Genomic DNA, 25,022 nt, shown 5'->3' on the forward strand with positions numbered 1-25,022 from the left:
CTGCAGTGCCCTGTAAGGGCTTTAGTGAAAACCCTGACTTGATTTTGGCTGAGCTTTATTAGGTCAAAAGCAAAACTTTGCGAGTCCCCTTTTATCAGTTCCTTCGCAAAGTGCTGACCTGGTACTTTTTGCCGGAGCACTACACTCTGCTTCCTGGCCCATTAGGTAACCCACACTAGGGTTTAGGGCATATTGGGAATGTTTCAGCTCCCATTAAGATACTTAACTATTTGATGTAACAACGGCGGCCTCCGTGGTGTAGTGGTCAAGACGCTTGACTCACGCACGGGAGGTTCCGGGTTCGATTCCCGGTGAGAACACAAAAATTAAAATGTGATTTTTCTCAAGCCTGGGTGCTCTGTGATGTAATTCACCACTGTAATTAGGCCTCCTGGCCTGTTGTGGTGCAAAAAAAAAAATGTAAAAAAAAAAAAAATGTAAGAAAATTAAAAATTTATGTTTAAAATTGTCAAACATATTGTGAATTTTTACCGTTTCCTGATGATTTAAAAATATCTGGATTATTAATTAAAATCGATTTTTTTTAGAAATTAAAACAATTACAATCAACTTTTATGGTCAGTTAAAAAGAAACCCCTGTCAAAACCATCTACTTTTGTCCAATTGGTTGAATGTACCTTAACCATTAACCCGTAATAAATTTTCAGAATTTCTATTGCCTTATCTTCTCTGTAATTCTTTAATTTAGGGGACAATTTAGGTAAATTAATGAAGACAATGATAATGATCCATTAAACTTACATAAGAAGGTACTTATTGAAGATAATTGTTTTCCATAGACACAGTAAAAAGGTTGTAAAGGAAAATGTTTAGTGTACATACAGCGTATTAAAATAGGATCATGCCTATTGTTCGGACGGCAAAAGATCCGTTTAAAATATTTAATTGTTGAAATGTTATAGATCCTGAATATGGGGAAGACTGCGTATGGCGTGACATTACTAAATTCATCAAATGCTTGAAGACGGACATTTTGACATGAAAATTTTAAACATAATTTTTTATTTTAAGTTCATTTATGTATAAATCCTTACGGATTACATTCATTTAACGAAATATTTTTTCTTTTTTAAATTCATATTTTATTGTTAATGATAATATTTTAAACATCTTTATTTTGTAAAGGAGTCTTTTGCTTAGTTTTGTCTGGTAGTTTAATTGTATAACGTCTGTCTGTAGCTGTTTTTGTGATCTATTTATGTCATTTTGGTTTCCTGCTCCCCATAGTAGTTGTAAATTACATATTTAAGTTTTTACATAGGCTTCATACAATAGATTTTTTCCATTTTTGGAACAAAATTTTTGATTTTGAAAAAAGTAATAAATACGGAGTTGTAGCACTCTATCCGCACTGCCTACTTTTACGTGGAAATAGCTTAGGGGTTTATTTTAATTGTAATTTAATATTCACTCTGAACATTTAACAACCTTTTGGATTTGTCTAATATTGGATTTTTTCCTAGCGGGATTAATATTACTATTAGATAATTTATTTAAAATAAATCTAAGCATTTGCAAAGCTTATGATTTCACATCGATTGTTTTAAGTAACCACTTTATAAACCGTGTAATATTTACGATTCGGCTGAGTAATATTTCTCCTCATTTGATTCCGTTTTTCTTAATTAAGACTGGTATCGATATCAACTTTTTTATAAAGGTCCACAAATAACTAGTTCTATTTTAGTATCTCTTTTTCCATAGACGTATTAAAACTGAGAAATAAAACTTATTAATTTATTATTTCATTAGAAAAAATAGGCATTTGGCAATAAGACCACCTGTGTTAATAAAATTGAGGTTCTGTTTTCATATATTATAATTACGTAGAGTAATATGGATACACGTTTGGTTTTTTTTAATATTATATTTTAGATTATATAGGAAAGTAAAATAACTATTTTTATAATTTTGGTTTATTTGTAAATATTAGTTTTTTGTTGCTTTCAACAAATAAATTTATAATTTTTTTTATAAAAGGGAAAAATAAATAAAAAGACCCATTATTTCAAAAATAAAATAAAGTTGTATAAACATTTAACCCTCAGCAGAACGCCATCACATACCCCTGGATTAACACGTTTTGCACGTCCCCAAGGAATAGGATTTGTAATTTACTTTAACAAAAATATTAAATTTGATTTTATAATACGTAGTAACGTGTTGAAGATAAACATAAATGTATGGATACACATGTACTCGTATAAATGTGTACTGGCTAAAAGATTTTCATAAATAGCGGTAATAATTTGTAACTCAATTCCAACTTTCTGCTGAGTTTTGGGCGGGAATCTGCCCAATTTACTTTCCCTTACAATGTATTTAGAAAATTTTGTTTGTTTAGGATTCCAATTTCAAACAAGAGGCGCCTGAACATTGGAACGAAGGTAAGTACATATACAAAGGTATTGACACGGTGGATTTTTTTTACTGAACTCGCGCACGTTCATATACACACGCATTTATGAGAATTATTTTTTTCCATTTTGGAAACATTCTCACTTAGTTGTCAATATTAGTGTGAGAAAACAGAAACCAAGTTTTCCTAAGGTTCTTTTTTTATATGTTTATTTGGACCCCTGTATTTAGTAGCCTTACGTGTCATGTACAAGGCTAAGGTACTAGGAAATAATCGGTTTTGTTGGTCTTGGAAATGGGATGTTTGATCACTGATTTTGGATTTCCTTTATAAGTCTAATCACCATTGTTGCAAAGTTCAAGAACAATGGCGCGTGACAACTACTTCTAACTACTATGTGGATATATGTTAAGAATATCCCATCTTTTCTGCATGCTGTTCCAAGATTCTGGCGTTGTAAACTGAAAAATGGGGACTGAAATAACAGATGTTCGATATTCTGTGAAGAAATATCATTGCATAGACAATAACAAGACAAGTCAAGTCATCATTCCTTAATTTTAACCAATATGGGTAATTTCTCATAGCTCCGTGTCCGGTAAAAAATTGGGTCTTTTCGAAAGTACTTTAGTGATGACGATGGAAGTTTGCTGCATCAGCCAGCGTTGGGAAAAACATTTTAGTGATTTTACCTGTAGAAAAAGCGCGGTAATGATTCTTCCAACGCTGTTGCATATTTTGTTTTATACAGCGTTTAGAAAAACTAAAGGTAAATTCTAAGAAGAAAGGTGCCGTTCTTTTACAAGTTGCGGCTCTTGCTTGTTCATCCACTCTCTCATTTCCTATGATACGTGCATGTCCTTTTATCCAGCATATTTGAATTACCATCCCTTTGATTTTTAGATGCTTAACTTTGTTCTAAATATCTACAATGAATGGATTTACCGATCGAGTATCAGTTTTAGCTTGAACGCCCCAACGACAATCTGATAATATTCTTGCAATAACCCACCACTCTGGTAGTTTTTTTAATAACTATTCGAGAGATTCTCGTATTTCAAGTAGTTCAGCCTGAAAAACTGAGCAGAAATTGTCTAATTTCAATGTTTTGCCTGGTAATTCTTTATCACCCTCAAAATGAACGAATGCCGCTCCCACTTTGCCGCCGAGCAAAGTTTTTTTATTTCATTGGGAGCATAAAGAGGTATGTTTTTGTCCAGTAAATGAACACTTTCGGGAATTCTTTCGCACGGGTGAGGTTAATTGAAATAGTTTACAGTTTCTTGATACTTGCGATCATCTGAAATGAAATACAGCTTACCAAATTTCTTGACATTATAAATGTCCTTCCTTTCTTGAATTTTAAGGTCTAACGGTGTAATCGGGCTTAAGCTGAGATGAGTGAAATTGTTCCAAAGGTTCGATAACGATACTTTCATTGAAGTCCTAGAACGTACGCAATAATGTCCTTTAACGAGCCATGAAAATAAAATTAAAGTAGGATGCCCCAAGAGAGCCTTAACCTAAGTTGCCTCTTCACACCTGCGGACTCTCTCCGTCCTAGAAAGCCGTCGATGAAGATAGTTTGCCTTCGTTCGGCGGAATTAAGGGACATGGGATTACCGTGGGATGAGGCTAGAGTCCTGGCTATTATTAAGAGGAAAGGCGGACTGACTTTTCTTAATATACACGTATTCCCGCAATTTCTCCCTGGATTATTGCACTAGAGCAATTACTTTTTTACACACGATGGATATTTACCATTGACTGGTATCTATAGTTTTACTTTTTTTGACTAATTTTTTTATTTCAGACCATCCAAAAACCCAAAATAGCGCCTAGTTTTTACTGCTGTCTTTGGGCGTACAGTATACAGACATGATGAATAATTTGAAAAAATTGAAAAATAGCTGACACGGGAAATTTAATTTTTATACACATTCTTAACAACAAAAAAAACAGCCGAAATTTTTAGGTCTTAGACTTTGGAAAACCGGACAGTAAAACGTAATTTTTTTTGATTTTTGATATGCAAAATCAGTACAACACGTCCCGTTTTTTTTTTTTTACCTACTACCGGAAATTTCTGTTCATCAAAGTTTCCAAACCACTGATAAAAGTAATGAAATCGTACGGTTTATATATTTTCAAACCCTTTAAGATAAAAACAAGAATGTTCTAAAGTTTTGTCTGTATTATAAAAAGCGTAATCTGTTTATTGAAAATAAATTGTATTTAAGTTTTCTAAAACTTGAAAGTATATTTTTTTAACGAAAACACCTTTAAAAGTATTGTTTTTATCAAATGCATATTTATTTGATTTTTTAATTGAAACATGGCTAAATCGTGTGATTACTTTTATGTCCTGTCCGTGTCCTTACTTTTTATCAGTCTAAAGCCTTTAGTGATGTTTACATACTTCACTCAGTGACAGTTCACATGCGGAAAAGTGACTCTTTAGAATAAAAATATTGTAAAATAGCTGTAACAGAAATACTCCTGAAATAATGGAATCAAGAATTGATAATAATAAAAAAACAATTGTGTTCAAAGTTATTACTAATGCGTTTTAAGTGTTTAGGTACACATTTTAATTTTTATAAATCTCCTACTTTCATTGAGTGTCATTTATGTGGTCAAAATACTCTTATTAATGCATTTTTATATATATTTGCATGAATGAAAATAACAGTATATCACACAAATATATAAAAAAATAACAAACTAATTCAAATTTGTTAAGTCTGTAATCTAGTAAAACAAACGCAAAATTACAAAATCATACGATTTTGACATATTAAAGCGAATTTTTTTATAATCGCGTAGTAATAAAAAAATAAAAAAAACAAAAATTAGATAAAAACAATACCTTTTAAATGTATTTTTGTTAAAAAATATACTTAAATTATTTATGTAACTAAAATATAATTACTTTTAAAGCGGCAGATTACGCCATTTCAAATAAAGACTACACTTAGGTCTCTGGGATCTCAATAAAGACTAAGTATTGAACCAAAATTGGTTGCCGTAATTTGAAGATTATAAATTGAACATAAAAGTTACTGAAATTTAAGTTTAGTTTTTTGATTTTGAAAAGAAATACAAGCATTTTAAATAACATACATTTTTTTTGACATTTTCCTTTATTTTTACTTGAAATCATGCCTTCGGTATTACTTTTTTTTTTTTTTATTGAAATACTTTATTTGAAATCTTTTTTTATAGAATTGTATCCTCTTTTTTGAACAAAAAAGATAATTCTGGTTGTAATATTCAATTTAAAACAATATCTCATTGACTTTTTTTTTACCTTCAAACCTGCCTTAATCGTTTTCGGTATCGTTAAAATAATCAAAAAGTATTGTTTTTATCTAATTCATGTTTTTTTTTTTTTTATTATTGCGAGATTAAAAAAAACATTCGTTTTAAAATGCGTTCGTTTTACCAGACTACAACCTTAACTCTTGCCATACAAGACATGATATATCTCTCTGAGTTGTATTTTTTAAAATTTTCAAATGGACGTCTTCACACCGGATTAGGAAAGTAAAATTTGTATAACCATGCTGTATTTTAATATAATTTTTTTTTGTCCTAACTACGCGAAAAATGAATATGACGCCAATACAGCAACTAATTTGTTTAAGAGCGAGCACGAAGTTAGAACTTATAAGGAAGACAAAGACGCCATTCTGTGGGCGGTGTTTGTGTAAAAGAGATTGAGTCGGTTATTATTGGGGACACACGCATGTAAGATGAGAGTATTCATTATTTTTAGTTTAATTTTATATAACAGAGCAAAATTGTTTGTTTATGTATATAAATTATGGAAAAGGATTTGTTGAATATTTGGTTTCTATATATATTTATTATATTTACACAGCTTGTGGTAACACGATAGTACATCACCGTGCGCAAAGGAGTTATTTACGATGAAAAATGACAATATCCAAGGCAATATTGTTAAATATAGAGATGGCCCCCCGGCATAGCTATTGGCAAGTTGGTCCTGTATATCTGAATAGACTTTGAACGACGTCACTATTTTTTCCAAATCAACCAACTACAAAGTGTTGTGATGGATTTTCGGTTTACGGGAAGCTAATTCACCAATCAGTAGAGCTCACCGAAGAGAACTTGCAACGTCACATGTGAAGTAATTTCATAATTACAATACTTTAACAAACCATAGCGCTGATAATACGATACATAAAAACATTTAAAAAAAATTGGATTAGTTTGACGGTCTATTGACAAATACAAAAAACACTAAATTTATTTATTCTTCCGTAAAATGAAACTGTATGAGGAACGGAGTTGCTGTGAAGTAGACACTCTCTTTAAGCTTTCATACTGAAGTGGCCCTTGTAAGTTCGCCACTGGCAAGCTTGTACGTCCCTAAATGTAGGCATTATTGATGTATGGCGGCTCTATCTTTATATAGCCCTTACTAAGGGACTACATTAAGGTAGAACTTCATTTGCATTGTGTTCAAAGGCCTTTAATTTTACAAAACATACAGGATGCCAAAAAGTCGAATGTTATTTGTATTTTTAATTCAAGTTTAGTTAACAATATTTTGAGTTTGTGCAAATGTAAGTAGTCAATGACTTTATTTCTCTTTTTATTAAAAACGCACACAAAAAAAAATTGATGATGATACGTAAATAATTTTATTAATAGGTTGCAAAATAAATTTTTAATATTTTACAAAACGTCGCATTGGGTTAAAAAAAGTCATTGTTTTCCAAAAAGACTTTATTTTTTTGACAACTTTATTAAAATATAATGGAGAAGGGTTTTACATCAAACAGCAAGCAAAAAATATTTGTGTAAATCAAACTCTATAGCCGGGTCCCCAAGAAATTTAAACAAATAAATTTCAACCAGCGGCGCAGATCAAATGTCAAAGGTAATTAAATGGCACCCCTTGAACCTTATTTAAATAACCCTCACCGCAACGCCAGATTAACTGGATGAATTGTTTTGTTCCGCATTGCTTTTAAATGAAAAACGAAACAAGCTTACAGAAATTGTGTTATTAAAAATATCGAGTGACGTGGATTGTTTTTGGGCTTTTTATGCGATGATAAAAATCCATACGGCGCGATAAAATTATGTACACAGGGTCGATTGATATTTACTGTTCATTAAACAAATTAATCATTATTTATCTTATTCTCAAAGCTCCTCGCATTCCAATCCAAGGAGAAGAAATGAGGAGAGTTTAAGGTAGACAATAGAGGTAAATGCATTTATTAAAAAACCACGAGGTCGACTAATCTCCGCCCGTTTTCATTTTGCAAGATTTTTACCTGAGAGGACCCACTAAATAAAAATAAGAAAGTAAAATGAAATAAATATTGGTCCACTGTAATATTGTTGTGTATTGTTATATTGTCGTTTCTGACGATACATTTTAACACATTAAGATGATTTCGATGATTTTTCGTCTTACCTGTATATTTTTTGTAAATGCCCCTTGGGCGTATTGTGATCCTTAGTTTCGAAGTCATATCCATAAACCCATGTTCGTCACCTGTTATGACATTTCTGCAATTTTGCATCGTCGCCGTCGTTGATTTCATCTAGTGACACCCAAGCAACATCCATTCGCCGCTGTTTTTATTCGAAATTAAAAAAAATTGGAACAAATTTTGCTGCCACGTGTTTCATACCCAAAACATTAAAAAAATTCATAGCATGAGCCAATAAATAGGCAAACATTATCAAAAACTTTTTTAATTGTGATTAGGCGATGGTTTATAACCATTTTATTCACTTTTTCCCCGTTTTCATCGGTTGTTGATGTGCTGGGGCGTGCGGGCCGTTCGTCATCTTCAACGTCTTCACGGCCATTTTGAAAACTCTTTTTTTACTCATAGCAGACTCACCGCACTCCTTTGTTCATATTTCTAACACTTTATTACACTTTGTTTCATTTTTTACACACAATTTGATACAAATTTTTTTATCCATTTTTTTAACAAACGAAAATCGCCGAGCTCATGAAAACACGTCCAACCTTAGTGGCTGCGACAGAAAAAGTAAACAATGAATACATTTGAAAATTTTAGCATTTTTCAGGGGTTTGTATACTAATATACTAACATAACATAGACTTTCCGAACCCGCGAAATTGAAAAATTCTCGTTATTTTCTGATCACACCATATATGTGCATCCAGAAACATTCCAAAATAATTAACTCATTTGATTTAAATACAATTATTATTTTAATAAGAGCTATGCAGTTAAAAATGTCTGAATTGACACATTAATTGTTATAATGGACACTGCAAAATATACAGACGCGATCAGCAGGAAGGATTAATTAATTACCTTGGCCTTACCACTCACTCAAAGCTAGCTCAAAGAAACTTTACCTTCCTGGATCCTAAAATCTTTAATCCACTTCCGGCAGCCATAAAAAACTCCACAAGTGCCAATGTATTTAAGAAAAGTGTTTCTATTGGTAACTGTACATCGATAGAGACGAGATTGTTAATCTTTTTAAAGTTCGAGATTGGCGAAAATTGACTAATCTGCTTTCCTTCCATACTTTTATTTGCTTTTTATATATCTTGATATTTAAAGGTTTTTCCTCTATGTATTTTTGTATTATTAATTCAGTACTCTCTGTTATTTGCCATATTATTTTTATTTTTTATTTTTTTTCGAATACAAACAGATGTACGGGTTAAATGAATATAAAAAAATATATATATATAAAATGTATACATAGTAGGGCCTGCCATCCAATTATATGTATTCACTAAATAATAATGTAATAAAGCGACGACGGTATTACAATAATAGTGTAATATATTACTCTCATTCCTTACTACAGGATAGGGTGAGTTTCTAGAAAACATATCTCAATTATGTTTTTACATATTTTTTTCTACTGATTTCAATGATAATTATTTTGTATATTTTATTATGTATGAATCTAAAATCATATAATTTGAATTTTAATATCTGATTATTTTTTTACACTGTCTTCTTTGATATTTCATTATTTATTATTTATACTTTGTTTATCTAGATTATTATTCAATCCATTACGTCATTTTTATTTAATTTAACTATGTATTTTTAACTGTGAATTATTATGGCTTGACACGGGCACGGCTTAAAAAGCCTTAACAAGTTCATTAATATTTAAATGAGTGTGATTTTGAATTAACATTGTCTTGCATGGTAGGCAAACGCGCTGACCAATAAACCACGAAGCCGACTACATACATAAAATAAAAAAATACATCATACTTTATAATAAAATTACTTAGCCAGGGACAAACAAAATATAAATCGTATGAAATTAAACACATATATTATTTAAGGTTTCTGAGATACGTATGCTATTGTTACATGTATTTCACTTGGCAAATTATTATACTTTAGGTATATAATAAACTGCCAGGTAAAACCAGTAAAACTACTAGAATTTTTGACAACTTTTACTGATCGACACTATGTTGAGTGTTAATTTTTGGAATTGCGCGTGAATAATCCGCATGAGAATTATATTATTTACTTACATCTTGAAATCTCAAAGTGTAATAATTTTTTTCTCACTTATCTGAATATAACTACTGGATTTCAAAGGTCACTTAAAATTGTTGGCAAACGCAATTTATTAGAAAGTTAGATTTAGATGAAAAATATTCAAATTTTACTTTGTTTAACTTGTTATCAGAATTAAATGTAGCCGTCATTATTTAAAGAGTTAAAGCCCAAGCTAAATTTTTGAAATCGGCTAAAACCAGGGGAATACCATTTGTCCAAATGCGAAAAATACGTGTATAACTAAAGTTCCATCCAAGCGTAGGTGACAATATTTTCAGTTCTTTTGATGTTTACTCTCTTTATTTCATTTAATCTAAATACCAAAGTTTAAGTACGGGTTTCGGCTCATAAAATGCAGATTAAAATTCCAAAATAAAGGGGTAGTTATCACAATTCAATTGCATATTTACATATTTAAGACCTTATTATGAAGTTTTTGGCTGGGCTCGTGTAATAATTATTAACAAAAGATAAATTAAGTAAATTAAAATAAATAATTACACATCATACCTTATTTTTTTGAATAAATATAAACGTTTTTATTATTTACCAAACACAATGATAAAAAATTGAGTCAATTTTTAACGAGTTGTTGTGGGGTTCGAACCTCGGAAATCCGATCCGTGAGTGACCGCTGTGTGAAAAATATGTGAGCGTAGGCATTAAGTAATGATAAATGAGAGAGATGGGAATACTACAGCTTTCCTGGCTACCAAATATCAGAGCATGGACCAGGATTATAATTGTGGAGGAGCTGTCACGCACTGCTCAGGATATGGAAGCTTTCCCTCGAGTGGTTGTCAACGTCGGGGGGACCTGACATGACACGCGAAGAAGAAAAAGGTGTATTGTAACCACTACACCTTCTTCTTCTTCTTAACAAACGCTTGATTCACACACAACAACTAAATGTGGCATGTCTCAAGCCTGGTTTTTCTGTGCTGTAATTCACAGCTGTAATAGAGCTTTCTGGCCTGTTGTGGTGTATTTTTAAAAAAAAATCTTTGTAATTATATGTTGAAATCCTGAAAAAAAAATGAATTGGAATAAACGGCCTAAATTCTTCCTTAATTTTCTTATGAAGGTGGTTTAACACTGCAATATTTTACTGTTTCTTGATTGGCAGCTGAAGCGTAAGACTGATCACCTTACTTTTGTGTAACAGACAATTAAGGTACGATGCATTTGGTATTTCAATGTAGTACCCTATGTACGCGGTATGTATTTGGCGGCCTCCATGGTGTAGTGGTCAAGACGCTTGACTCACGCACGGAAGGTTCCGGGTTCGACTCCCGGTGGGAACACAAAATTTAAAAATTTGATTTTTCTCAAGCCTGGGTGCTCTGTGATGTAATTCACCACTGTAATTAGGCCTCCTGGCCTGTTGTGGTGCAAAAAAAAAAAAACATGAACGTAAAACGTACTGTCGAGTATGGATAGGGGGATGTGAATGATGTTATTTGTAATTTAAGCACGACGTTTTCAATTTTTATGTTTCGACTTATTAAAAATAAAATCAGAATTATTTTTGTATTTAGAGATGAGTTAACTGATTAACAGTCATTGGTAGCACATCTTTGACACTTGCTAAAGAAAAAAAAATCCAAACCAGTAAATATAATAATATGTGAACGCATTTTAATGTTGAAAAAATAATTTCAAAGTTTTCTTAGAGTCTTGCCCTATAATGGGTTAAGATGTTAAATAATTAACATGATTAAATATTATATGTTGAATATTTGTTTTTCAAATATTCGCATTCACTTGTAACTTTGTTATAAAACACTGAATCAACTTTTTTTATGTCTGTAAGTTCTCAAACGACCGCCACATCTTCAGGACTGACACAAATAAATTACTCGAGAGAAGTTTTTTCTATTTATTCAATTATTTAGCAATTCCTTTGCTCACGCCTTAGTTTGCGCCTCGTCAGAATGAATCAAAGAAAGCTACCGAAAGAAAAAAACGAAGAAAATAAGAATTAAAGGCCATTTACAAGTAAACAAAACAATATTGTTCTGTCCCAGAACTTGTCCATTGTCCACGTGTAATAAGCATTTTGTAGGACAGAAAACTGTTGCGAGACATTGTCACGGAGAAAGCCGGGCAGGCTATCTTTAACACCATTTGCAATATCTTTGTCACATGTTTTTAGTGGCAATAATCCTAAAAGTTCTTTTTAACCCGTAGACAAAATAATTCAAAAAGTTGAATTTGCGCCATGTGAGCCGCACTCAAGTGGCTAAAGAGCGATATGCGGCTAGCGAGCCGGGGTTCGCCGACCACTGGTATAGATGATAAAAATATTTGTTTTAAAATTTAGTTGACCTTTAATAAAATAAGGTTATATTGAACTTGCACTAATCAAATATTTTTATTTTCAATTCTGTTATTTTATTGCTTTAAAGAGAGGATGATCTTAAGAATTAAGTTTTTAACGTGAAAAAGATTTTTTATTCAAAGAGAACAAGATAATATCTTAACCAAATAATTTGATTCAGCGGTTTTAAAATTTATTTTTTCGGTAAGAAAACAGCTTTCAGAAATGAATTAATTACATAACGTGGCTGATGTTTAAAAAAATAATCAGCTTAAAGGTGAATATTTAAGCGAGATACAAATTTCAAAAACGCTTTGGCGATGCCGTGTTTTACATTTAGTTAATGTAAACATCCTTATATTTATTCGTGTTCCTTGAAAATCAAATTGTTTGTTCGCTTGTTCACATCACAAAGGGAAGCAAGAGTATTTATTTTGAATTCATTATAAGAAATAAGCAAGAAATATCCGAATTCAAAGATTTCGTTACTTAGAATTCACAGAACATGGAAATCAACCCGATATTCAAGTATTTTTATTGGTGTTTCATGATAAAATTCCGAAGTCAATAATTTTGATGCAAATTGTCAATATTTTTTTTTAGTCTAAGCAGATAATAACTTATTTATATTTAATTTAAAATTACATTTGTTTGCATTTTCACCAACTTATAATGGCTTTTTAAGATGTGTCCGCGTTAAGCTATTGTAATAGACAAGAAAAAATAAATAGTAACTTAAAATAAAAAATAATTACATTTTAACAACAACAACAAACAACAAACCATCACGCCGTTTCAGTAGGCAGAGAAAATATAACGCTACATCACTATATCTTTGCATACAGATCTCGCTTCTTCTACATTCAAACATCTGCTCATGCATGCGCCGATTATTCCGACTTTTGACATGTCCACCTTCAAGTATTTGTTGGATTTGGTCATACCATGTCTTTTTCGGTCTTCCTCTATTTCTTCATCTATCAACATTTGCATTGTAAATATTCTTAGCCGTTCTTTTGCAGTACATTCGCTCTACATGTCCAAACCAGCGCCGAGCTCCTTTCTTGATTTTGTCGATAATGCTTGTCTCAGCCTTACATAATGTACGGATCTCAACATTTGTGTATCTATCGTACATAGTTTCACCACATACTCGCCTGAGAGATCGCATTTCGACATCATTCAGCTTACTTTCATCCCTGTTTTTCCAATTCTCTTATCTGGTCTAAGTGATTACTTTAAGGTTTTTTTTTAGTTTGAATTATGTATTTATTAACCATCGAGCGCTTTTGACGAAGGCACAGTGAGGTTTTTTTTTAGAATGAATTATAGAAGCCTGGCTTTTATACTTTTACAAAAGCTCACGTCATTGGCTGGTTTAAGTAATCACAGTACACATTCAGTGACATTCGGGATTTTGTCTACATTTAAACAAATTAAGCATTTTTTTATTTATTTATTTTTTCTTTAAACTCTTTATAAACATATACAGTTAACATACATATAGTTTTAAAGCAATTTCTTCCTACCAACCAAAACTGTTCAATTTGAGAAAATCAGTGGTATATGAACACATTGTTGGTTAATTAATTATTTATTTATACGAAATAAAACTCAGAGTCTCGATACAGACATCTACTGAAGAAATATTTCACAAATCACAACTTATGACACCAAAACAAATATACGCTAAAGCAATACTCACTTACAGATTCAAAAACTACTCTTACTCAAATGAAAGACATAACCCCAAAAATACTTCACATACAAATAATACAATAACTAGATCCTTAACACAAAGACAACTTAAACAAATACAAACTAATACCACTTTCGGACAAAGAGATTTTTAGTATTATTCAATTAAAATCTATAACCTACTTCCACTATCTACTTAAACAATTAATAACGAGAAAATGTTTAAAAAGGCTATAAAAAAATGGATAGTGGAGCTAGGTAGAAGTAAAATGGATTGTCTCATTCGCCCAAACCAATATTGAATCAACTGCTCCACAAGTATATAGCTTATGTTAGGGTTTGTTATTTTCATTGTGCGTTTTGTAATATAAATAATAGAGATGTACATATATACCTAGTTTTTAAAACAGTCTAAATATTTTGTTGATAATCTCTGTTTATTAAGTTAGTCTTCTTTGTTTATTCTCAAATGTAAAAACATTAAAAAAAAGTACATTGTTAAGTGTCCTCGGCACGGGTAACTCCAGTGAGGTCACATTATTTTTATTATTAATTATAGTTTATAAGAGTAAAATATGAATAAACAAATACAACAAAATATTGAAAAAAAATATTTTGTTTCAGAAGCCAAAATATTTTCTTTTATGGATGATAAAAATTGAATAAATACCGTAAACATTGTAGGCAATTGCGTATTACAAACACAAATTATCCCGCCGTTTCGGCTGAGAGGATAGAACAGCACATCACTCTGTCTTTACATACAGACCTCGTTTCATCTATGTTTATACATATAGAGAAATTAAATAGATGTACTGTGTTTTAAGTCGTTGTTAAAATTTAATAATTTTCTATCTCCACATTATGTTTTCAATGTTTATTCTTACACGTAATTAATACTTTTTAGTATAGTCGGCACGGGTTACCCCTGTGAGAATAAATTGTTTTTAATGCCTCATATTTTATATAATGCAAAAAATAATAAATAAAAACATCTTATGCAAGCACTTTGCGCAATTGTTGGAATCGATTATGCCACGTGTTCTTCAGCCTTTTTCTCACTCGGCATCCATCAACATTCGCATCGAAGATCTTTAAAGCCGATCTTTCGCTGTCTATTGTCTCTATGCGTCAAAACCAACGCAGCACATATTTTTTTATGATATCGATAATGCTTATCTCTAAACCTTGCATACTGGACTTATGCTGATATTGGATGAATTTTTAGATACTGAAATTTAACAAATTAGAATCGAACATTATTTTCCACAGATAAAAGCCTGTATTGATGCAAATTGGAAAGCAATATAAATGATAATTTTATTATGCAATTCACGGCTCGTCCTATGGGATATGTCTATATAGGACTGATGACCTGTTACTAAAATTCCATACTCAGCACGTGCTGTTTTCCAGCCAGGATCATCAATCAATAATGCCAACACGACAATTGCCGTATTATTATATCCTACACCCATTGTGGGTGGAAAGAAGAGACAATAATACCAGTGTGTCAAACACACTTCGTTTTAAATATAATATTTTAGTTTTATGCCCGGTGTTGTTACTAGTTAACAGTGGTGAAATTTAAAAAATATATATTTGCATTTTTATGATTAACCCAAATATGTAATATTTTTTTTTTTTGACCAACCCATGCAGCTGATTTACACCTATATCTCCAATGCAGAGCTGAAAGCACCAGCAAAGCAATATAATCGATGTCTAATACACTAAATTGCGTGTCAACATAGACAAAGGAGTATGATTTACTTATAAACCCATCTAAAACATAAATTAGATTTAAGGGTAGAAAGTAAAGATTGCTTAGTAAGCTAGACGTATCTTCACTTAATCCTTTTAATGTCAATGGTACCAATATTCAATACAGAAAATCCGTAAAAAATCTCGGAGTACTAAATACTAATGAACGAACATCTATGCTGGCGAGCTCATACTAATGAATTAAGCCACAAAATATTTTTCAGTCTACACACAGGAGGTTGCAAAAATTCTTACCCATCAATACTAAATGCACTCTTGTACAAGCATTACTACTACCCATTCTAAATTACTCTGATGTTTCCATGACTGAATTAAGCTGTGAGCAACTCGATAAACTTGAACGACTTCAGAATAAATGCATAAGGTACAATTTCGGTCTTAGGAAATTTGACCACATTTCTGATTGTTGTAGGCAACTAAAATGGCTCAAAATTAGACAGCGGAAAAACTATCACTCCTCTCACTTCTGTTCAATGTACTTCATAGTCCTAACGCTCCTATATACCTGCGTTAAAAATTTCAACGCTTATCAGTTCATGGTTTACCTCTTCGTTCTTATTCTCAAAGCACTCTCTTAATACCCATCCACAATTCCTCTTTTTTTTCTAACTCATATTATATTCATGCGGCTCGACTGTGGAAAAATCTCCCATCCACCATCAAAAATATTATCAAAGTATCTTTATTTAAATTACGTCTGAAAAAACATCCCCTTTTTCTTCCTTAATCGTTCCTCCTTAATTTTTTCCTCTTTTTTCCTTTTTTCCTTTTTTCCATTGAGTAATAGTATTGATTTCAGGTCATTTATAAATAAATACGTTTATTTCTATTTTAATATATCTTAAGCTTTTATTTTTTTATTTCCTATTGAATATATTTTGTAATCTGAATTATAAAAATAAAACCATTATTTTATTGGTTCGTTGGAAGAAATTGCTATTTTGTAATAAACCCGCCAATGTTCAAATAACATTATTTACAAAAAGTTAAATAAATTAAATATAAAAAAAAAAATAATTTTAAATTTCGGGGGCATTTTTAAGGAGTTGTGAATATATTACAATTAAGAAATAGGAATCATAATGGGGTAAAGTTCCCATCTCGGACCTCTGATCCATGTCAAATTAGCATTAGCATCGTGGTGAATTAGTTGTGAATCAACCAAAGAAATAGCCTGTGAAAGTGATTATAAATTGCAAATATTATTTATTTTCAGAAACAACATACAAGACAATGTATAAAAAAATATAAAATGTTTTTTTTTATCACGATAGATCTTCGCAGGTCGCAGTGACGTCAGGAGCGTGCATATACTGACCTCTACCTCTAAGAATAGGTGTGTGCGTAGTTTTGAGAACAAACACTTTAATGGTTGATCACGAGGTTGTTGACAAAAATGTAATTAGTTAAGTATTGTAAGGAGACAAATTGAAGAGCTACATCTAACATTATGTGAAAGACAGTTTTTACAAAGACAAGGTTGCTAATACTTCAGTTGTTGTTTTCCAGGTGTGCCAACTTAAATATCCTACAATTTTAATATAGTGTCTTAAAATTTGCCGTTAATACTCCTAGCTCCCGTATTCGACACACATCAAACTATTTATTCCATGTACCATTCGTTCGTATTAACTATGCCCAGAACTCTCCACTAGTACGCTTCGCTCGAGGGTATAATTCGATCCTTAACTTTGTTGAATCTTTTGATTGTAATAAAGTGTCATTTAAACTGCGAGCTTTGAAATTATCACTAAATGCTTGACTTTAGGTTTTTGATGACATTACAACTTGTTAATGTTCGTTTAGGTATCATACTCTATTTAAACTTTCTAGAAATGTCATAATCTTTAAATTTTCAATGTTTAAAAATGCTAGTGCACTCATTTAAAATAAAACACTTTATAAATTTAACACCACATTAAAACACGACTAGTTTCGGGTAATCAGTGTTACACATCTTCAGGTGTAAATATAAATTAAACTAAAATACATACACAGATTAATACTTAGGTACTGATCGGGTCAGACGGAAAGGGGAAGGCAATGTGAGGTGGAGGGGGGGGGGGGTTACTAATTATGGGGAACATTGATAGCAGGGGTGATGCATTTTGAAATATAATATTATTAATTAAAGTTCTCTCTAAATTATTTTTTTTGTATTTTAATATTTTCTAAAGTGTTCATTATGATCCCTTTATTTATGACCGTATGCAAAAGTTTAATTTTGTGTGAATGAAACGAATGGTTTGTATCCATAATATGGTTTGCGAATTCCGAAAAACTATTACTAGAAAATTGTGGTTACGTTACAAAGTGTTTTATTTTAAATAAATTCAAAATGTTTTTCTACAAAGTAAATGCTGAAACAATAAATAATATACTAGTACACTTTTTTTATGCTGTACTAAATTGATAAACATGCACACACACACTCTCCACACCCTCCCACACAAATACACACACACATACACCGTCTCACACTCACATGTATTCTCTCACAAAAACCATATACTACTAAGGGGGTAAAATCCAGTCTTTTGTCTATGAACATTTGGACAAACTCAAATATTGTGATGAAACCAACTGGTCCAAGAAAAAGTTTAAAAATTTAAAAATTTGTTTTCAGGCGTTGTCTAGTATGTGAAATAATTCAGTCAGATGAATCTCTTCACAAAAATAAAGGTTTCAGCTCTTTGACTTCACTAAAATCAACAGATGGAAGAATTGAAGAAATATGGATGTTCAAACATAGGCAAAATGGTGAATGTTACACAGTGTGTAAAGTGGCCACTAAAACCAGCCAATGACAGGTCATAAGGCCTGTAAATGCCTGGACTTCCATATTCCCTTATTTAAGGTATTCTCCATCCCTGTTGTAATTTGTTAATTTATTGTAGATGTGTAACGTCTGTTTTGGGTTTTTTTCTAACGTTTTTATATTTATACTTTTTTATATTGTCTGAATTGTTTTCGATAACTTTAGTAAATAAAATAATATTATCAATAGATGAACAAAAATTTGGAGAGTTACCAGGCATGGGTTTTATTGCTTTCGCAAAAAGCGTTTTGAGAAACGTTTCTTTCAAATATGTCAGTTAATTTTAGCTCCACAACAGGCAAGGAGGCTTAAGTACAACAACAATCAGGCTAGAGAAAAACCATTTTTTTTCATCAGGAGTCGAACCTGGAACCTTCCGTGCGTGAGTAAAGAAGCAAACATATTTGATAGTAAATATTCAAACTTTTGAGAACCAAAATAAATTCTATCTAAAAGGTTTTCGGAAAATTTTGAGTGCTGAGCAAATAGAAGGAAAATCTACCCAAAGTTCTATTGATGGGGTTCAATAAAAGTGGCATCTAACATTTCAAACATAGCTTTTGAGGCTATGGGTCACAAAAAAGATTAACAAATATAGGGTGAAGGGCATTTTCGACCATCAATTGTAAGAAAAATGTAGTTTCAGAAACACATTTTGTATAATATTTACACTTATAAAAAAATGGATATTTTAGCAACAACAATTTTTTAAAACATCAGAAAAGAGTTATACATTTCATAATAATAAAAAAAAAATTCAGAGTCCTAATTAAATGAGGTAATAACTTTTATGTTAGTTTTATATTATAAAATATAAAACAGTATTAACCTTTCACTAATTAAGAAGGTATCTCAATTCGACTCTCGCAAACTTTTGGAATACCATTCCGATTTATTCGCAATATTTTTTTTACACCCACTAAAACGATTGAAAAATATTTTCAAGCTTTGCCTAGTATGTAGGTAAAATAATTCAGTTAGATAATTCTCAGCCACATCAATAATGCTTTCAGCAAAAATTAATAGATGGAAGAATCGAAGAAATATGGATGTTTAAACATAGGCTGAATGGCGAATGTTACACACTATACAACGTGGCCACTTAAACCAGCCAATGACAGATTATGAATGCTGTAAATGCCTAGACTTCCATGCTGCCTTCTCTAAAGTTTTTTTCATATCTGTTGTAATATATTGTTTAATTCGTTTCATTCGTAAAGCGTATTATTTTATTTATTCTGATAAGGCGTAAACTGAGGCGTGAGAATGCCTTATGCACCACTGGGTATGCTGTATAAGGATATGATGATGATGATGATGCTGTGTTAATGTTCAAAAGGTATTTCAAATATATGGCATGAGACTAATGGAATGAGAATTTCATTTATATTAGAGGTAAAATCAACAGCGTTTGACTCCAAAATACTACTATGTATCTTTTGTTTATTAAGTAATGTATTTATTTTAGAACATTTATGAATAGCTCTATAATGATGTGGTTCTTGGGAGAAATTAACCCAGTAAATGGCTTGTTTAATGACGAATAATATACGACTTAAGTTTGTGTCGGTTGATTAAATTAAAATTTATAAGACAACACCCAATTTTCATAAATAATTATAGCTTTGTTTAACAAATAACCATGTACTGACTTTTTTACGTCTACCGTATTCGTAACGTTTCCGTCTCTTTATCATGACACTTGTTACATCAAAATGCATGGCCCACTTTACTTTTTTATCTCAGTAAATTCACTAAAATATTTAACTAACTTGGAAAAAGGACACATGCCATTAAAAGCTAACACTACCGTGCACGTGTTAGTTTCTAATAGCATGTGTTCTATCACTTTTTTTTTATGCTATTTCAATGGTGACAATGCATTACTAAATTTGAATATAAATATATTTGATACTAGCTGACCCGACAGACGTTGTTCTGCCGGAACGTTAGCTTGCCTAGGAAAAATAATTTTTATTGATAAGTAGGTACCTAGATACTTGTTTGTGATCGAATTCCAAAACTAAAAATTGTTAATATTCAAATATTAAATTTAAGTAGGTGCTTGTTTATGGTTGAATTCCAAAACATAAAATAAGAGAACTGTCATACTTAAAAAATATATCTGCCTGAACAGTAAATTTTATTTGCCTGTAGTGATTCATATTTGTTGAATTTTACTAAAAGTCACACAACTGTTTTTCACTTAAAACGAATAATTTGGATTCATTCAACTTTTTTCTAAACAAGCAACCTTAGTGACTATAAAGCTTCTAAATGAACACAATTTTACGCTTTGAATGGCATATTTGAATCAAAACGGATTTTTTTGGGGTTGGTGATTTTTTCCTGAATAGTGACGATATAGTGTTTTCTACTTTATAAATAAATGATGTGTAGAGAACTTAAAATAGTAATTTGAATAATAAATCAACCAAGCAAAAAAAACAAATAAAGTAATTTGTTTACAATAACATAAATATGAATATTTAAAAATTATTTATCATTAACACACTTATTACAAACTATTAATAGTTCAACAAATTACAACAGGGATGGAGGATACCTTAAAGAAGGAAATGTGGAAGTCTAGGCATTTACAGGGTTTATGACCTGTCATTGGCTGGTTTAAGTTAACACTTTACACACTGTGTAACTTTCACCATTTTGCCTATGTTTGAACATCCATATTGCTTAAATTTTTCCATTTGTTGGTTTTAGTGAAGTTAAAGAGCTGAAACCTTTATTGTAAATATTATAGGGGGTGAAATTCAGACTTTTATCGAAAAAAAATTGGACAAACTCAAATATTGTATTAATAGTTCGATTATTTTTTCCATACTTTTTTATGCTTATATAAAATAAATATATAAACTATAATAATAAAAATACGCACAAAGTTATATTTCACTTTTATTTATAAACTTTTACCAGTGACCGAATTTTATCGTGACCGAGATCGTCAGACTGGTCGTATATATTTGTCTCCGTGTCCAGACAGATGAATAATACAGTTCTGAATGAGAAATATAACCAGAATCCTGGACCAGCGTTTTGACTCGATGGCTGCTCTCATGTAAGAATTCCGATATACCGACGTCGTAGAATATTCGTTGGCGCATTCACCTGTCATGCTTGAGGTCTCGGGCTCAGTTTCTGGTAACCTGTACATGAACATATTTATTTATAAAGTGGTTTTCATTGCAATATTTAATTGTTCCTGGCGTGAGCCAATCAATATGCCAGCATCATAGCGACTTCCTAACTTATGATTCTAAAATCATTCATAACCATTTCATTAACTTTATCCACGTTTTCATTGGTTGTTGATGTGGGGCATCCGGGCCTTTCGTCATCTTCAACGTCTTCACGGCCATCTTGTAAGGCGCTTGAAGCATAAGACTGATTATCTTACCTTCATTTGACATATCATCAGTAAAGGGTGCATTTGGTGTAACAATAAAAACTGCGTTTACTGTACTAAAATATAGTTCAATAATTCTGTGTCTGGAATATATAAGATACAACTTCGTAAATAACGATATTCTATGCGAGGATTTTTCAAAGCCATTTTGTGACGTTAAACTAAACTGTTTTGTCTGTTCGATAACAAATATTAATAAGAAACATTATCACGTACGTATTTGTGCATAAACTAGTAAAATATACTGTTCGCTTAATTGACATCGACACTAAACAAAATGTTGGAGAGAAAAAATCTGATATTGGTCCTTTTAGAAAAAAGCCACAGAAATTTACGAAATATTTATATGCTATACACCACTCTGATAGAGACATGAGATTAATGATAAAATGCCAACTAGCGACCAAAAATTTATAAAATTTGTTTGTGCCTTTTATGCGAAGATCAGTTCGAAACTTTTGAAAGCTCTTTTATTAATATGCAACCTGCTGCTAAAACGCTTCTCAAATGAGCTTTTCAGACAGCTATGAAGCGCAGAGCTATTCACATAACATCCCCGCTCCCTCTTGATCATTCCTTCTCTATGGTACTATTAGATCTGACAGATAATGGAATTCAGACAGACGTATCTGTTAGGGATGTTTGTAAACTGAAGTATTCACAAGATTATACAGTTGATGTTTATTAATATAAACGGAGCACGTATCCATACAAACAGGTTAACAGATAATCGCTTCTATAAAAATAATAAATCATAAAATAGCAATTTTTAAAAAAAAGCTCTTCATTTTTTTCCTTTATCTGTTTTTCTTTAATACGCAAAAAAAATATTTTTAGGATAATTGAATTCAATCTTAAGAATTGCGCATTTATTTTTGGATTTTTATTGTTTATTTACTGTTTAATAAACCTTTTATCAAATTATATTAATATCGGTGAAGTGAATTGTAAGAAAAATAACATGAGACTGTCATATTGAATCACACATTAACTACTGTAGCATATTTTTTTTTATCAAACCAAGAACTTTTAAACAAACTAACTATATTATAAAACAAAGATTTAGGAATCGTTTCGAAAAAAACCAAAACGCAAGTGTAAATTTGATGTCAAAAGAATTAAAAGTACTAACATGAAGGCAAATTATATTTTTTAATACGATAATATTATTCATTAAAAAAAACTACTCTGGCTCAGTTTCAGGCATAGTAGAAACATACAAATTCTATCACTTCTTCGCAATAGTTTTTCTACACATTACCTCTCCTCTCCTCTCTTTATAGTAAAGTGTAAATTTTTAGTTATTTTTTTTTTAATAATTTTTTGTATAAAATTATAAGATTCTGCAGAATATGTCAATTGTAATTTTCTCAAAATGAAGGGTTTGGGTAGGCAGGAAAAAAATGCCTTAAGGCAATATGCCCGCCCTTATATGAATATAAGTTGTATATGTATTTAAAGTGTTAAATAAAAAAATAAAAACTTCGTGCTTTAGTAGTGAAATTCATACATAAGATTAATTCAGTTTTGTTGGTAGCAAGAACAATAAACGGAAAATAAAAGACAGCATATGGAATAAATTTTCCAATTACCAGTACATCAAATAATGTATCTAATCAGTCAGGTTTAAATAAGTTGGGTTTAGCAAAAAGCCTAACAGATACTTATCAGCATTAAAAGATAGTCAAACCCAACATATTTCATAAAATTCGTATGATATTTCATAAAGTTTATTATATATTCGAGGCGCGCTGGAAGATGCGGAAGCCATACCTTCATTATGACGGTATAGATGAAGATAAAATCTCCCGAGCGATTACGAAGATATAATTTCAACCCTGCGTCTTCGAGTATCAAGGTAAAAGACATCGATAGTAATTGAAGGCACTTGTACGCAACTGTACACTAACTTACGCACTTGAAATGATAAAATACATGGATTCATATCGTTTTCTTTTATTTTATTTTATTTGGGATATTACAGCTATTGCATAAACAAAATAAGGAGAAAGATCTTAACAATGCTAAAGCCAATTTAAAAAATCCACTGTAAATATAATGACACATAATATATAAGAAAAGAAGTTTAGTTATTGTATTTGTGTGACGTTTTTATTCATGTGTATGTGAATGTGTGTATGCGGGAATAAATGAGGGAGAGGATACATGTGCGTGTGGGAATGAATGAGGGAGAGGGTGCGTGTGTGTGGGTGCGTCAGTATGAAAAATAATTGTTTAAAACTTGTAAATTGTATTAAAAATGGTACAATAAAGAGCTGAGTAAAAAGATAGAAACCTTTTTGTTAAAATTCAAATGACGAAATGATATAAATTGTATTTGAGGCGGTTATTTTTTTTATCATAGACACCTATTTAAAATACGAAAAAGAAATAAGTAAATTGTTGATTTGACTTTGAGAGCGTAGAAAAGTTTTATGGTTGTGCTATCTGATCTGTCAAACTTTAACTCATCAGCACCATCTTGCAGTTAATATTAAAAAATTAAATGCTATCACAGTTCATGCATCAGATCGTTTGACGTTTGAGATAACATGCGACTTGTAAAATGCAATAGAGATACTTCGGAAGAAATATTGCCAGAATGAGAAAAAAACCTTTTCTTTTTTTTATCAATACCCATTTCATAATTTTTGTTCCCGCAAAGCCAAGGCTTGTCTATGGTTAACATTTTTTGTTTTTATTTCATGTAATAATAATAATAAATGTTCGTTTTATTTATATTTACATGGGTAGTATGCGTTTAAATTATTACTAAACCGAATGTGGTTGTGGCTGTCGGTAAACAAAGTAAACATACAGTTTGTTTGTGTTTGTAGACACACTGGAATATTTTATTTGAAAATGTTGTGTCATGCACTCATAAGCAAAGTTTATCAAACATTTTAATAGACTGTACACATTTTCATATTATTCCATGATAAACTAAACGTAGTTATGCAAAAAGCAGCTAGCCATAGAAATGTGAAACTGGGATAAAAGCACCTTTGTGAAAAGAGCGAATAATC

The 25,022-nt window shown here is 31.1% G+C and overlaps 1 protein-coding gene across 2 annotated transcripts in view; it reads left to right on the plus strand.

Annotated features, from left to right (window-relative positions):
• Positions 1-25,022, plus strand: part of sNPF-R (short neuropeptide F receptor) — a 249,233-nt gene that overhangs the window by 33,078 nt on the left and 191,133 nt on the right. Inside the window, exon 1 of one of the 2 annotated variants that reach the window (XM_088225698.1) lies at positions 2,392-2,408. The exons of the other annotated variant lie outside the window; for it this stretch is intronic. The gene's annotated coding sequence lies outside the window, so the exon portion shown is untranslated. Of the gene's footprint in view, positions 1-2,391; positions 2,409-25,022 lie in introns of those variants that run through there. 2 annotated transcript variants of the gene reach the window in all.

Source organism: Micrasema longulum, unplaced genomic scaffold, assembly GCF_059751315.1.
Source record: "Micrasema longulum isolate JH-2025_06_02 unplaced genomic scaffold, ASM5975131v1 h1tg000382l, whole genome shotgun sequence".
In the NCBI taxonomy this organism is placed as follows: domain Eukaryota; kingdom Metazoa; phylum Arthropoda; class Insecta; order Trichoptera; family Brachycentridae; genus Micrasema; species Micrasema longulum.